Source organism: Pteropus alecto, unplaced genomic scaffold, assembly GCF_000325575.1.
Source record: "Pteropus alecto unplaced genomic scaffold, ASM32557v1 scaffold42, whole genome shotgun sequence".
Taxonomy (NCBI): Eukaryota; Metazoa; Chordata; class Mammalia; order Chiroptera; family Pteropodidae; genus Pteropus; species Pteropus alecto.
In genome coordinates, this window is record NW_006434825.1 from 7,065,418 (window position 1) to 7,078,677 (window position 13,260).

General features: G+C 32.9%; 1 non-coding gene across 1 annotated transcript; it reads left to right on the forward strand.

The window, feature by feature from the left end:
* Nucleotides 1-1,424: 1,424 nt before the first annotated feature.
* LOC112478186 lies at nucleotides 1,425-1,543 on the forward strand. Its single transcript, XR_003045740.1, has one exon. It is a non-coding gene; the product is annotated as a 5S ribosomal RNA (ribosomal RNA).
* The last annotated feature ends 11,717 nt before the right edge of the window (nucleotides 1,544-13,260 follow it).

The window sequence follows — 13,260 nt, forward strand, 5'->3', positions numbered from 1 at the left end:
AAAAATGATCATGATGGAGCAAATCAGTTATTTTGGGAATTAGCATTTATTGAACAAGTTTTCGGGATCTATCAAGATGAACACACAAGAGGTGGTAAAGAATCATAATTAAATACATGAGCTTCTGAGTCAGGTCTCTCTGGCTCCAGTCTATGTAGTTGGCATTATGCAGATGAATTAACCTTTTAGATTCATAACCACAAAACGGGCATAACAATACGGTATAATTCATAGTGTTCTTCGGAAGAATAAATAAACTGTGACATATGAAAAGTGGTTAGTATAGAGTCCAGTGTACAGTAGGCTCTCCATATTTCCTATTATAATTCCCCAAGAGCCTAAACTGTAACAACAACTACAGTCTAGTGCCACAAGAGCCTAAACTGTAGCAACAAGTATAATCTAGTAAACAAATAACATAATACAGTGGTCAAATTAGTTTGTGAATTTCTGGTGGAGGATGGTATATGAACCAATTACTCATATGTAGTCAGATGGTAAAGGCTCTGAGAATTACTGCTGAAAGGAGAAATGTTTACCTTTTCCAAGTGAAAGGTGTTAAAATAAACATAGGCAAGAAGATAAATATTTAATATCATTTTATCATTTTTGCATACCAAATTGCTGTTTATGTAAGGTATCATTTATTGTGTGTAGACTAAAATTTTTCAAAGAATGTTTCCTAGACCATTAATTAGCAAGGTTCTCGTGAGAAAATGGCCACATACTCAAACAATTCTGGGAAAAAGCTGTTTTAAATAAAAGCTAAAAGACTATTTTATGTTTCATCTTCCAGTTTATTTCCTAACAGCTTAGTAACTGTCTCTGGACAGTGGTTTTCGAGCTCTAGAATGTGAGATTGAGAGAATGGAAAATGATGAATTGTGGATGGAAACAGAGAGGAAGGCTGCTTTGACTAGAGATACTTCTTCCATATAGTCTGCTTCTTGTACTGAGATGCATGTGAAATATTGCATTGTCTTCTGGGCAGTGCCCTTTCAAGAGGCAGGTCACAATCTGTTGAAAATGGAAATTCTTTTCCAGCCAACAGTTCATCTTTCTGCCTTTAAATTTTAGGTAAGCTTTTAGAGGGATCCTTCTACTTTCATTTTCTCCACCTGTTTACACTTATCCTCCACCATTATTTCTCTGAAACTACTCCCATTAGTCACCAGAGAGCCACCCAGTACCAGATTATACAGAAATATCCTTAGTTTTCCTTTGATTTGAATTCTCCACCAAACCATCATTTCTATTTGAAAACGAGTGACCAGAAATTTTAGTAGTAAATCGTGTTTCTAGAATCCACTCTTTTGTTTTATCTTTTCTTCCCTTAAAGATCTGTTTCCTCAGTATTCTTGAGGTATTATCCTCTTCTCAAAGTGATACAACAAAACTTCACTTAATATCTAAAGGCTGTTCCAGTCTCTGGCCATGCTACCCTGAACAAGCCCGATCCCGTCTGATCTCGGAAGCTAAGCAGGGTCGGGCCTGGTTAGTACTTGGATGGGAGACCACCTGGGAAGACCAGGGGCTGTAGGCCTAAAAATAAGGGATTGTAAGCTGACAAGGTCCTTGCAATCTGTGAGCTCAACTAAGGGCGGCCTCACCTAAAAAATAATAATAATAATAAAAATATCTAACGACTGTTCCATCTCAAATCTATACCTCTAGGTTTGGCATTTCCTAAGAAGGTTAAACCTCTGTATCCATATCACATCCTCAAGAAAAATTAAACTTAACATATCCTTAGATAGACTCATCTTCTTCACTTTTTCTCTTTTCATTATAGTTACCCGAGTAAAAAAATGCACCAATAAGCATGGTTCTTTATCTTTTCTTACTTGTATATAGTAGAGTCAGTGATAAAACCTTGTCTTTTCTATCTCTTTGCTGTCTCCCAATCTGCTATTCCTACTATGCTAATTGGACACATGATTCAACCCTTGGCTGAACCATGTTCTTTATTTCACTTCTATCAGTTTTAAAACTCTACACTCCATTATAGCTATTTCTTGCAAATTTCCCATTCTAGAACACACATCGAAATATACCCTTCTATTTCTTAATATCAGTCAGTGACTCCCCAGTGTCTATGAGATAACATCATCATATGTTTCCTAAAAAGCAATGTCTTTGCTATGTTTCTTCCTACCTTCTAGATGAGACTCATTACCTAGAAGTTCTCACGATTTTTCTAGACTCATACCTGATGCTTCAGCCATTTTGCACAGACCTAGCTTTCTCCCACCTCTCCCATTGCATATACATCTTCTCTTCCTGGAGAAGATTTGCACCACTTTTTCACTTAGCGAACATTTGTTTCTCATCTCAACACAAATTCTGTCTTTACTCTATGATTCAAGAAATCATGGCAGCAGACTGTAGGTCCACTTTTGTTTGCTCCCACTGCATACTCTATTTGTACTCATGAAGATCTGGTTTGCCTTTATGCCTACCAGAACATATATGCTTTGAACGCATTGGCTATTTTTTAATAGTTTTTTTTTATTTTTAGAATCTAGCATGGCCATAACAGAATTTTTAAAAAAGATACATGCACAAATAAAATTTTAAAAAAATATATTCTCATTGAAAGAGATATTTACATAGAAGAAAACTTTGAGGAGAGCTACTATGACTTCTAATTTAGGTGTACATCATATACTATATTGAGTAGAATATTTTATTTGAAGAATAATTTTCCTTGGCTATAATGAGTTTTATATCTATAGAGGTAATGATCAAGTAGACACTTGTCGAGGATGCTATAGAACTGATTGAAGTCTTTTCCAGTATATTAAAAATTCATTAGCTCTATAAAAGATTATGTTTGATGGTATATAGATGGGAGAATTTATACATTTTCTTTTGCACTTACTTTATCTTTATGACAAGTAATATTGGGTCTTTTATTTACTCTAGTAATATAAAATTTCCTTTTCATATCTATTTTTATGTGAAAGCAAATCAATAAATAAATTATGAATTCATATGACAACAGGTAGTTTAAGGACAGAGAAAAAAATGTAAAGATTATGCAAGATGTACATGTTTGGATCACAGCACGTTAGAAATCAAATAAAAAATGCAAAAAAAAATGACTTTTGAAGTCCTTTAAACTGTTCTGTAATTCTCAACTTATTTCTTTTTATGTAAGGCTTAATACCCTATTTTGCAGGTAGGATTCTAATGTCGGTATGAATATTAAGCTCATTACCTAGTTCCACCCTTGTTTTCTAAACCCTTACATTTAAATGGCTAATACCTACTTTAAAAGAACTCATCTTGAGGTCTTATTGATTCAATTCATTTTTAGTAAGATGGAAAAAATATTTTCACATAATTTTCCTGTTTAGTTATTCACATGAATAATCTGTACCTAGGAATACAAATATTTTTTTAATAGATTGTGCTTATATGAAAATGCAAGTGACTGTGTATGTGTGTGTGTACACATGTAAATTCAAAAAGAACTAGTCATGTAGAAGTTGTCATAGCAACATAGCATTGTTTCCCAAAGAGCAAAGTAAATAAGCACTTTTCACATAACACCCACACTTGTCTTGACACTGTGACATTTCTTCCTAAAGCAAACCCTTAAATCAATAAAAGGTTTCAGCACCAAAGTGAAAGGAGTTTCATGATTTATGCACTTTGAGGTATGACCCCCACAAGAGAAGAAAATTCTTTAGTCAGATATGCCTCTGCTACCCGAATTCTGAAGAAAAACTTTCAATAAATGAGATCAGGGAGGTCACACTCACTCATTCATCCCTTCTTTGATGTTTTCATGGATCTTTATATGAATAATTTGGCCAATACTACAGAATGGCACACATAACTACACTATGAAATGGGTTTTAGAGAGGATTATTTGATATAAAACCAATGAAAGTCTTAGGGTTAAAGATTCATGGATGTCGAACATGGAAGGGATCTCAACGTTATCTAGGCTAGTGCTTTCTATAGTTGCTATCTTATTACCTAAAAATTTTTATATATACTTTTTATTGTATAAACTATAGTTGCATAATTTTTAAGGAATTATTTAAAAACATTTGTATACAGATTAACTTAGCCCAACGTCTAGTTCATGAGAGGTGTCAATCAAATGATAGCTACTATTTTGTATAATACCTTCCCTTTTTCCCTTTGAATCACAAGACACTTAAACTATCAAAACATCGATATGAGGAAAATTAAAATGTGAACATAAGTAATATTATCAAATCTATAGAAAAAAGTCAGAAAGCCTTTTTTTAAAATCCTACATAAAGCTGTCCAGAAGATCATTTTCCTCTTTCCTCTTTCTTCTTTCCTATTTGAACTACTTCTTGTATTTTTTCTAGAATAGTTATACAGATTAGGAAATGCGATCAGTTCTTTATCTTAAGTACTTTACTAATGAGTTAAAATAATATGTGATGTGTGTGCTAATCTGATACTTATTTGAACTTTCTGCCTTTTTTTTTTTTCTGATGACCAGTTGCCATCTAGGCACTCTGAAGCATTTTTCTAGGCAGTTTAACTAGCTGTTGTAAATTAAACTATGAGGCATGTCCTCTTAATTGAAGTAGAAGTGCAAATAATTGACCTTAAACTTAAATACCTCACTTTCAAGTAAGGGCATCCTGTTCTAGCAAATAGCCCTTCATCAGTATACAGGTTGCTAAAAGCTTATCAAAGATTTATGGGAAGAGGATATATAATAAACACATGCCATATCAAAGGTAATTGTATTTCTCCCTGTAAAACAGCACAGCCTCTGTATTCATAATAATATTGTTGACTGATGTTAGAACATTTACCAACTTATATAGATTTCTCTTTTCTGAGCAAATAACTATCAATGACTACTTTGTAAAACATAATTCTTTCTAAAATATATTTCATAGGTGATTGTTCTATTAAAACCTCAAAGTTTTGCTGAAAGCGTATTGTAAGTCTATGGGCAGAAAATCTTCCATTTTAATTAAAAGTAATATTTAAATGTATAACTGCTGTAATGATTTATATATTTTGACTACCCAGAATGATTCCATTGGTAGCTTTGAAAATATGTTTATTTAAATAGCAATCTTGGGCTCCTAAAGTGCTAATTAAACAGTAGGATTGTTAGTTTTCTTTAAACTATTGTTAATATTAATTGACTATTTCAGTTTCTATTAAAGATGCACTTTTTTGAAATTCGCCATATTCCTGATCAATTTATCTTATCTGTTTCCTTCTTCCCTCCTTCTTTCCTTCCCTTTTTCTTTCCTTCCTACTTCCTTTTCTAGCTTTTAGGTACATATATTGACTACATTTTCCAATGCATTTCTGGAATAATTCTCATTTAATCATGTGTATTTTTTATGTGTGGCTAGTTTTGGTTTGCTAGTATTTCGCTGGTGATTTTTACACCCTATTTGTAAGAGATATTGCTCTGGAGTTTCCTTTTCTTGAAATGTCTTTGTCTGGTTTTGGCATAAGTTTCCTTTTCTTGAAATGTCTTTGTCTGGTTTTGGCATAAGCTTAATATCGGCCTTGAGTTGAGATATATTCCTTCCTCTTCTACTTAGTGGAAAAGTTTGTGAAAGATTAGTGTTAATTTATTTTTAGATATTCGATAGAATTCACAAGTGACATCATCTGATTCTGAGCATTTCTTTGTGGGAAGTTTTTAAATTACTAATTTATTCTTATTTGTTAGAAGTTTATGAAAACTTTTTGTTTTTTTCTTGAGTCAGAATTGGTAGTTTATGTACCTAGGAATTTTCTATTTTACTTAGGTTCTCAATTTGTTAGCATATGATTGTTCAAAATAGTCCCTTATAATATCTTCTTATAGTCCTTCAGTGGTAATGCCCTCTAATTGGAATCAGAGTCTCTCTCTCTCTCTCTCTCTCTCTCTCCCTCTCTCTCTCTCTCTCCCCCTCTTTCTCTCTCCCACATTCCTCTCTCCCCCTCTTCCCTCTCTTATCATTCTAACTAAAAGTTTATTGATTTTGTTATTCCTTTCAAAGAGCCAACTTTTAGTTTCTTTGATTTTCTTAATTATTTCTCTGTTCTTTGTTATTTATATCCATGGTAATATTTATGATTCCTTTCTTTTCGCTGGTAAGTTTTAAGATTAGATTATTGATTTGAGATCTTTCTTCTTTCTTAATGTAGGTGTTTAGAACTGTAATTTTTCTCTAAGCACTTCTTTGGCTGCACCCCATAAACTTTGATATATTCTGTTATTGTCTTTATTCATCTCACAGTATTTTCAAATTTTCCTTGTGATTTTTCCTTCAAACCGTTTACCACTTAGGGTTATGTTGCTTCATTTCCATATGTTGTGAATTTTCCAAGTTTTCCTTTATATATTTGTTTGTTTGTTTGTTTGTTTTTTGAAGAACATATTTTGTATAATTGAAATAATTTAAAATTCATAGAGACTTGTTTTAGGGCCTAATATATGATCTATCTGGTGAGTGTTCCAAATAAACTTAAGAAAAATGTATATTCTACTGTTGTTGTGAGAAGTGTTTTATAAAGGTCTATTAGATTTAGTGGTGTGTTATTTGTTTGCTTTTTTAATTTATTAAGGTAACACTGATTAATAACATATAAATTTTAGGTATTCAACATTATAATTTGATATCTATACTCTATTGTGTGCTTCCCACCAAAAGTCTAGTTTCTTTCCATCACCATGTATTTAACCCTTTTTACCCAACTTGCCCAACCCATCACCCTCCTCTCCTATAATCATAATTTTATTGTATGTAACTATGAGTTAATTTTGTTTTGTTAGTTTTATATTTTACACATGAGTTAAATAATATGGTTTTATAATAGCCAAGATATGGAAGCAGCCTAAGTAAGAATCCATGAACAAATGAATGGATAAAGATGTAGTACACACACACACACACACACACGCACACGAATACTAGTCATGAAAAAGATGAAATATGAAATGTGACAAGATGGATGGATCTTGAGAGTATTTTGCTAACTGAAATAAGTCAGAAGAGATCAAGTTTTTAATTTTTTTAATATTCTTTAAGTTCTCTATTTCTTTGTTAATCTTCTATTTTATATTGAAAGTGGAGTACTGAAATCTCCTCTATTCTCCTTGGATTGTTTTTCCCTTTTGATATGTCAGTGTTGCCTCCTATGTTTTGTAACTCAGTTTTTAGGTTCAATTATTATTAGAATTTAATGAGATGGAAATGTAATTTATCATGGAAGTGGACACAAGTTCTAACAGTAGTAAATGATGACTCAGGAGCTAAATTTCTCTCACGCAGAACTAAAAGAAGAGTAGAGTAGCTGGGATCTCATCAAGGATGCCCAAATAGATCAGTGTTCTTTCTGAAGTGGAGCAAATAATTTCAAAGAATCTCTCTCTGTTCTTTTCTTTTTGCTCTTTTTCACCAGTAGTGATACTTTTCTTCTTTAATCTCAAATTTATATTTCTGTAGGCTTACTGTACTGATAAATTGAGATTAAATCCTCTAATATAGATATATTCCTTTCCTCTAAATTTTAAGTCCTTGCTGCAATAGATGTTTATTTTATCCCACCTTCATAATTCAATGCTATTTCCTCCCAGTTTCCTGATTGAGACTGAATTACATGTCATGCCATTAGAAAACCATTCATGAACTCAGCTTTGCTTTTAATGAAACTTTTACTTCCTTAATTTCATTCAAATTCTGACCATTTTGAATGGCTTCTACCATGGTATTTGCATCTCTGCTCACCTTTAAGTTGGAATGTTGTGTACTGTCCCTTGAAGATTCTCATTCACCATTTTTGGGGTAGGATGGTCAAGTAATTAAAATCTCATCTCTGGAAACCCAGCTCCACCCCTTACTAGATGGCTGATCTTGACTAGTTTACTGGATCTCTCTAAACTTAATATCCTTACTGGTGTGTTGGTAACTTTTACTCAGTAGGATTGTTATGACGATAACAACTATAAAGGCATTTAAAGTTTTTAGCAAAGGTCTTGTAAATAGTAACCACTCATAAACACTAGTTATAAAATGACACTATTTATTATTTTATTTATTTTAATATTCTTTTTTATTATTTATTTATTTAATATTATTTTAATATTCTTTAGGAAATATTTCATGATCAGCCTTTCACCTTGAGTACCAAGTTTGTGCTTCTTTATTAACTGATCCTCTCTCAATCACCACACTTACACCTAAAAGAATATAATTATAACATCATGTGAACCACTTTTTATTTCTCCCATGAGCTGTCAATGTCACAGAGTATAGGTTATATCAAATTCAGCCTTGAACATTCAGATCCAAGTACAGACACCTATACAAGTTGGTGATTTTCATTTTTTTTTAAATAAGCAGGCAGATGATACTTTACTAAAAAAAGTGAAAGTAGACATCAAGCTATTCTCATCCTACACATCTTGCCTATAAATATAAATATATGTGGGTTCTGTCATGGGAGACAGTTTTACAATTTTACCATGCTCATCTTGGAAATGAAAGACTTTCAAGCCCTAAACCTTGACTAAGGATGCTTTTATCTGTTCTTGAGTTAAACTAAGCACAAGATAGGTGGCTCTACTATATTGAGAATAGATATTTATGTCATTTTAGCTTTCTTGAGGCAGAATGGGGAATCAAGGTCAGAACATCTATATGAGTTTAGTTAGATAGACTAAACAGGTCTATGTTCTTGTTAGATTGGAACTGTTTTCTGAAAGTCAGGTAAAAAAAAAATACTGAACTAGAAGGTCAAATTGGCTGGTAACTAGGGAACTAAAATTGATTTATTTTACAAAAGAGGCATTTTATTCTATTTGCTGAGAAAGTTTATTATATCTTCATATGTATGGTTAAGAAAAAAATGAGGATCTAATTTTGGCATAGCTTTTTAAAAACATGTTTGATATGTTTGCTGAGATAATAGGAAAATATAATAATGAATTCTAATAAGTAGCATTACCCTACTATTTGTCTGTAAAATACTTATTTGTAAAAGTGTATACCGTGGTTAACAATTATTTATTTTTGATGATGCTTCTCTGATAGAGGGATATTTATTGATTGCACATATTCTGGAGAGAATTTTAATCACAGATTTAGTGAAGAAGTGTGACAGTCAAAAAAGCTCTGATTTATCACTAGTAATTCTTCCTCTATTACATTAATTTAAGATAATTTTATTTCCATCACAATCTATGTCTTGTTTAACAGAATATTGCACACTATAAAATGTGTGACTGTCATTGGTGCTATTTACGTATATATCCTAGTTCTTTTCCTCTTGTAGATATATAGCAGGAATACACTTTCTCATTCTTTCAATATCATACATGACTTTGATAATAAAATGTGAGCTATAGTGATGTGTGTTGCTTCTGAATGGATGTATCAAGTGTCAGTGGCATGAAATACAATATGCCTTTCCTTTTGTAGGACAGAAAAAACACATATTGAGATAAAGTTTTTGATGCTGTTAACAAATCAGGACACACTTATTGGCTTAAAACAACACACATTTATTATATCACAGTTTCTGTTGGTTAAAGATCTGAGCTTGGCTGAACTGAGTTCTCTGCTTAGGATCTCAGTGGTCTGCAATCAGGGTCTCAGCTGCACTGTGTTCTCGTGTGGAGGCTTGATTAGGGAGGAATCCATTTCCAAGCTCATTCAGGTTGTTGGTAAGAATTTAGTTCCTTCGCAGCTGTAGAACTGTAGAACTGAAAGTTCAGGCTTCTTGCCTCCTGTTGACTAGAAGCTATCTTTATCTCCTAGAGGCCACCTGCAATTCTTAGAGGCTGCCCACAGTTTCTCGTCATGGGTGCTTTCCCAACTTGGCCATTCATTTAATCAAGCTAGTAAGGAGGATCTCTAGAAAACAATCTATTAGCAAAGTTGAGTCTTTTTGTGATATAACCTAGTAGTGGAAGTGACATACTACATCACCTTTGCCACATTCTATTGATAAAGTGAAAATCACAGTTCTTACCTACTCAAGAGAAGAGGATCACAAAGGTATAAACAGCAGGAGGCAGGAATCCTGGGGGCCCCTCGAGAGTCTAAAGTCCATCTGCCACACATATGAATCAATGCCTCCTATTAAACTCTGTTGGACATAGAACATGAGTGAGAATAATTTTTTTTTACAGTAAAAGAAAGACTGAGCTGGTGAGGTGTTTGTTACAGAAGCAAAACCTAGTATATCCTGAATATGGTATTAATGTAATATCTATGTTTCTGTTAATCCAGTTTTGACGTTATTTTTATTTGTTACTATGATATCTTATTATACACCTCATTATTGCACCTTTCAGTCTTTTGTATACTTCTTTCATTATGTCATTTTCTTCCTTTTGGTTATGAACTATGCAAGGTACCATGCAGACCTATTTCCTCAGTACTTTGCACACTGCCTGACACCTGATAGGAATGTCCTTTGATGTTTCCTAGAATTTATCTGCAAATTGAATCTGCCATGTATCATATTGATGGTCAGCACTGATTTCTATCACCACATAATTGCACTGAGTAAATCAAATTTTGGCATGATGCCATTAACTCTGTTGAGGGTATTATTATGAAAGAGCCTCAAGAAATCCTTGTGTATACTAGAGGCCACCGTTTATGATGCCAGCTGTTCATTCGCTGAGTCTTGTTTGGGTGGCTGCTGACGGGCAAGTATGTTGCTAATCATGAAGGAGAATTTTCAGTTCTCATCATTGGGAAAAATTATATTTACCTCAAATGTAATTTTGTTTTATTTTGTTTTGTTTTCCCATGTCATCAATTGTAAATGTTATGACGAATTCATATTACCTCAATGGTGTGACTGTTAGAAGTGATTTAGGGATTGCCTAGCCTTGAGTAAGTGTATCAGACTCTATATTATGTAGCATAATAACCTTATTCCAGCTCTATCTTTGTTAGTCAAACTTAATCCTCTTCTACTTCATTTTTCACATTTATTCTAAAATTAATTTTATATTGCTATGTTGAATAAATCTTTGCTCTGAAAAGGAAATAAAGCAGCTTAAGAAGGGGAGCAAAATAAAATAAATAAATAATTTGATATGGAAGCAGGCAGGCATATGTAATCACACTTGATAAATATTTATTGAATAATTCAGGAAATAATTGCTTTACTCACATGTACAATGACTAACTAGAATAAAGACCAAGTATTTGAACATTTAGAAAAATAGAGACTGGAAATAAATGGATCTAAATTCAAATTTGTTTTGCTATGAATGAACCTTATTAAATTATCATTTTTTTCCTCTAAGCCTTCATTTCTTTATTTGTGAAGTGAGGATATTATCTAATTGAAAGCTTTATTTTTAGAAAGGAATATATTGACATGCATGTGGTAGCTAGTATACTACTTGTCAGATAGTATACTAGCTACCATATGCATGTCAATATATTCCTTTCTAAAGGAATATATTGTTAATATATATTAGTTAATATATTATATATTAATATATTATATTTGGCTCTTCTTATTCCATAGTCAACTTATTTACTGTAGTATAAATGTAGAACAAAATTTCATACCTAACATTACTTTCTGTTTTTTTAAAGATCATCACAACTCTAATTCAATTAAACAAATGATTTTTTGTTTAATAATCTGGATTTTCTCATTGCAAAAAATAATGGGAAAATTGTCCTCAATTAATAGAAGCTTGCATTTTCAATAAGGGAAAATAGATATAAATAAGAGAGATTTCACAGACTGTTTAGACTAGTAATGGCATATGATAAAGACTGCTAATGGCATATTGATTATCTTAAATTTCTTTATACTGGAGACAAATATATTAACAGTGAAAACAGCATTCCTTGTTCATGGCCAAACTAAATATATACAAAACACCTTACACTAATAAAAAAAATAATAATAATAAAATTTTTAAAAATTTTCTGCTGTATTTTCCTTTTTTCTTCTTCCTTTTCTTCCTTTTTCCTCCCTTCTTCCCTTTTTTCTTCCTTCCTTTCATCTTCTCTTTTTTTCTTCTTCCATTCTTTTCTTCTTCAATTCTGCAAGGATTTAGAAGGGAAAAAAATACGTTCTCTGGTCTCATTCAGCTTACACTGCCTGAAAAGGAGGGGGCCGTTGGTGAGAGAAACAAAGTAAATGGGCAAATAAAGATATACTATATTAAGTGATAAGAAATACTATTAATAAAAATAAAATAGAATAAGAAGAAATTGGTGGCAGAAACCAAAAGTAAATGCTGATTACTAAATGTGCAAATTTGTCCCAGGAATAGCAAATTACTGTAACTAGAGCAAAATGAGGGAGCCAGAGGGGAGCAGGTGACAAAATCAGAAAGGTATGGAATGAAGCGTTAAATTACAAGGGCCCAGCATAATCCTGACGCCACCATCTTTGGTGATTCTGAGAAGAGCCTCACAGAGTTTCCTGTGCTTCTAGCAGGATTCTCCATGCCTGGCTGAATCCCGGGTGCACTGTGGTTCAGAAACTACCTCAGTGTTCCTTGGCATTGTCAAGACCAGTAGAAGAGTGGTGTCACTAAGGTTGTGCCAAGATCTATGGATACTTCCTGTCAGCTCTATTGAGTATGACATTGGATGACATCACTTTACATGTTCTTGTCCACACCCTAAACTAAAACATCAGCCTAAAGTTTGCACCTAGAAAGAGAAAAAAAAAAACCACTAAAGTTTATCATAAGTTCCATACCCCTTCTCAAGTCATCTGAATGGTCTCCATTTTTACCACTATTACCCTATTTGAAGTCACTGTATTCACTCAGTAGAAACCCTTCCATGGCTACTGAAACGATCTTATAGTCAGTCTTGGTCCTCTCCAACAGACAAAGTGATCATATTTGTGTTTACAAATTTTTAAGTTATTTAAAATCTCCTAATGACTTTCCATTTCTCTTCTCTAGACAGAAATAGAAATTAGGGATCTGATCCTGAAGGGGCTTTGATATGGATGTACGCTTCCCCCGCCCTACCTCAACCCATACCATCTTTAACTCACACTTTGATTGTACTGACATCCCTTCAGTTTTCAGTTCTCATTTTTCTTCTGGTTGTAGACATCCACATATTCACTCGTCAAGTGCCCTTAAATGATCCTGGAAATATTCTAATTTTTCTTCAGATTCCCCAGAATATCTTCTTTAACTCCCTCTCCCACACCTAAATTTCATGCTCATTCTTTAATTTCTTTTGTCATAATGCATTTCATGATGCATCATAATTGCTTTTTTTTTTTCTTTTTTGCTTTCCT